Source organism: Staurois parvus, unplaced genomic scaffold (genome assembly GCF_062004578.1).
Source record: "Staurois parvus isolate SC_StPar_1 unplaced genomic scaffold, SC_StPar_1.0 ptg000599l, whole genome shotgun sequence".
Taxonomy (NCBI): Eukaryota; Metazoa; Chordata; class Amphibia; order Anura; family Ranidae; genus Staurois; species Staurois parvus.
The window spans coordinates 730,263-734,182 of record NW_028318395.1 but is presented as its reverse complement, the minus strand read 5'-3'; the positions used below and the strand labels follow the sequence as shown (position 1 = coordinate 734,182).

The window sequence follows — 3,920 nt, the reverse complement described above, 5'->3', positions numbered from 1 at the left end:
CTAAAATTTCTGCCTGTTTGCCATTTTTTTTAACCTAAAGTTCCAATTTACAGTGGAACTAAACCCAGAGATTTAACTGCTTCTTAAAACAGTTATATTCAAGGCATGCCATAAATGAGAACTGTGATAATTGCACGTACTTTCAAGCGAACTGTCAAACCATAGAATGGCTGGTGTCATAACTGATCATAGGTGTAGCACCATGGCAACTATAGATCAGAGGCTACAATGGCAGCTTCCTTGGCTGTAAATATTAGGAGGGTTTAGTACTGCTGTTCACACACAGACCAATTTACCTACAGCTATGTGATGTGATGGCCTATCTAAAAAATCTATTAAATGTATATCCAGTCATGTATGCATGACATAAATTCTTTCATTCCAAAAATGAAGTCCACAAACTCTTAAAAAAACATATTAATTCTACATGAACTTTTAACTTGTTACCTGAGACTACTTTAACCACTTCCCATCCAGCCCATGTAGATAAACGGCCGGACAGGAGCGCTGCCAATTCTGGTGGATGTTTCTAAATGTCCCCCCGCATCCATTTCCTGTGCGCGCTCCTCCGGACACAGCGGAAAACAGAACGCTGTACGGGACCTCTGTGTGAGGTCCCGATTCATGTGATCACTGATTGCCAATCAGTGATCACATAAGCAGTAGTAAACAAGATGTCACTTCCTGACATCATTGCTTACTACGTGTGAAATCTGTGAATGATCACAGAGGTCACATGGTACAATGCTATTCACAACAACCTTGTACCATGTGACAAGCTGTGACCAATCACAGCTCTCACAGTATTTCTCAATGGCTGCAAGAATGCAGCCAGAGAGAACTAGAAATGATTGCTTTTATAGCATTTATGGGTGTAAAAGCAATCAGTGTAAAAAAAGAAAAAAAAATCTTCATCACCCCCCCAGAAGTAGTACAGTGTCACTATCACTGTACTGCTAGAATGACATATGTATGTATGTTAAAAAAAACCCCATAAATATTAATCTAAAAAAAAAATAAAAATGTAAAAAAAAATGTTGAAAAATTATAATTTTTTTCAAAATATTTGGACTTTTTCATTTTTATAGCAAAAAAAGTAAAAATCCCAGTGGTGAATAAATATCACCAAAATAAAGTTTTATCTGTCTCAAAAAAATGCTAAAAAATTCATATGGGTACAGTGTTGCATGACCGGTCAATTGTCTTTCAAAGTGTGATAGCGCTGAAAGCTGAAAATTGGCCTGGGCAGGAAGGGGGTAAAGTGTCCGGACTTGAGGTGGTTAACCATATACGTGTGCTGTCCACACACAGGTCTTGAGGACCACATATCTAATTGGCTGGATTATTTTCTTTTTAACCTTCAGGCTATCTACAATGAAGTCTTCAAGAATCACTCTAGATGCATTCTTTTGTTTCCACATTTGGCTTCCTTCAGCACATGGTATGGCAGATAAATAACTTTTAGCTAAATGTTTGCCTGCATGTATTCACGGCAAGTATTTTAAAATGGCTATATCTAAAAATCTGTTAGGTAATTACATTTTCAATTTAAAAAAAAATGTACATTTCTTTTAAAAATACAAGTACGAAAAAAAAAGAAATAGTTTGATCTGACAATAGTATGTTTTGTTAGAGACTTGCTTGAAGTCTGGCTATGATTCAGCCTGGGAGTGAGTAAGTAAGGTTACTTGACGTTAAAGCGGGAGGAATCTGCAGATCAGTTCTCTGATACCTCCCCCTGCTCTAGAAACTTGGAGAAGGTGTGAGGAGGGGCTGATCTGCATAATTAGGGGAATCTGCCCAATCCCCAGGCAAGAGGGCTGGCATGGTGGTTAGGTCAGCCCTTAAATATGAGACAGCCTGGTCAGCAGGGGAGTTGGGTGGAAGATGGAGTGAAGAAGTGCTGCGGGTGTGGAGCCTGGGAGGGGGCCCCAGAGGAGGGGGCTCTGCCTACATGCTGAAACTAGACAGAAGGACCTGCACTGTCCCACAGTCTACCGGGGAAAGACAGCCTGGCAGCAGGGAAGGAGCCATCCCAGCGTAACGCAGCTTCACCCATTAAGCTACAGGAACAGGACAGTGTGAGTACTTCTATACCCCCTGGGCCAAAGAAGTGAGAGGGCAGTCAGATGCAATACCCAACTAGTTCTCCCTGGGACTACATTCTATGTGTGTCTCAGAATCCCTTGCTCCGAGATACTCCCAAGACAGCTAGGTGGGTGAGGAGATTTTCATCTGGGGTCTGAGGAGGTTCACTTAGGGGGACCAAATGCTCCTTGCCAAGACTGTGTGCTAATCTGTCAGAAGGGAAGTGCCACTCCTGAAGGGGTAGAGAGCCTAGGGTCCATTTTGTGCTGTTTTCTGGATTCTTGCCATTTTGCCTAAGGATTTTGTCCTCCAAGATGTTCAGTTCCAAGCTCATGGACTGTTCACTGACCTTGGATAAAAGTGTGGAAAAGTGTTGCCTGGCTGTGCAGAGCTTAGGAGGACCCAAAACCTAAGAGGCCCTCAAGAGGGTAGCGCTACCTGTGTGAATGCCCCTATTAAATAAGTGATTGATGGAACCATTGCAGGTACATGTTAAGATGTTGGAAAAAATTATAAGGACCCCAAAAACCTCTGGCAGTTCCTTACTGTTTTTTACTTTAATAATTAAGCCAGCTATAATAAATGAAGTTCTAAATATATTTGAAGAAAGGACAGTTTCATACAAATACAACCTTATGTAAGTGTTGGTTCAAAACTGAAAGCAAACAGCTAAATGCACAGTTACAACTTTTCTCTGCTGCAGTTAAACTAGAACTAGAGGAATACCTTTTTTCTCATTTTGGATGGAGTGAGGGAGGGTTATAATCCCTGTCAGTTTTTGTTTGCTCTCTCTGTCTTTTTGGGGAGATTTCCTTTCACTTCCTGGTTCATAGCCAAAACAGGAAGTGAGAGGAAATCTCTCAAAAGTGAGGGAATCCCTTGTTGTGGCCAGGGTAACCAGAACTAGTGTCTCCACTGGAAGATTCCACTCTTTTCCCACTCTAGTGACAGCCCAAAATTTGGGATTTTCTTTCACTTTTGGTGATAACAGTAAATAGGACAAGTAAAGGGGGTGAATTTCCTCAACGGGGACACCAACAGAAATATAAAACCTCACACATACAATCCAAAAGGATCTTTTACCCAGACCCTTCAAAATAGGGGGTGTCAATAAGAAACTTGCAAAAAATGGATTTTGGGGGTTGTAAAGGCCCCTTTCACAGGCTCCTATTTTGTTGTAGTTGTTTTTAAAAATAAGAACACCACACTGTGAAACACACATCAAGCTGCCTGTGTTGAGGGAACTTTGCTTTAATGGGTGGCAACATTCTCTTGCAGCATCCTGTGGAGCCACCCTTGCTTGCACGGACTAGAGTTCTGTCTTCCTGTCTTGGCCTTTTGGCTAAGATCAAGTGTTTTATCTGTTCTTATCAGTGTCCAGTAGGGGTGCTCCGCTGTTATTCTTGCCTTTTGCTGAGGATGACTGGCTGTATAGTACCCCTGCTGGTACGATGGGGGCTCTGAAGGCTAGTACTGGCTGGAACAGAAACCAGGGTGCTCACAGGCAGTTGAGACATGGGAGTAATTCCCTTAGGAAAATCTGATTTGAATGGGTCTACCTTGTCTGGCCAGGGGCCATGAGGCAGAAAATCTGCGGAACTGTGCCCCTGGTAGTGGTTGACCCAGGGGTGCTCCTAGTAACACTTGGGGGTGGGAGCCCAACGTGTGAAAAGTGCACATGGTCACAGTTCTAAACACTTTTTCTGCACTGCGCCTTTAAGGGCTAGACCTTTTTGCTAAGTCCAGGGTGCTTTTTTTTGCTATGGGCCTCAGGGCCTAGCCAGTGCACACATATGTATTTATTTTACAGTATTTATTTTCTCCACGTGTTT

The 3,920-nt window shown here is 42.3% G+C and overlaps 1 pseudogene; it reads left to right on the top strand.

Moving 5' to 3' along the window:
• The first annotated feature begins 3,409 nt into the window (after positions 1-3,409).
• Positions 3,410-3,531, top strand: LOC149449860 (U2 spliceosomal RNA; annotated as a pseudogene).
• The last annotated feature ends 389 nt before the right edge of the window (positions 3,532-3,920 follow it).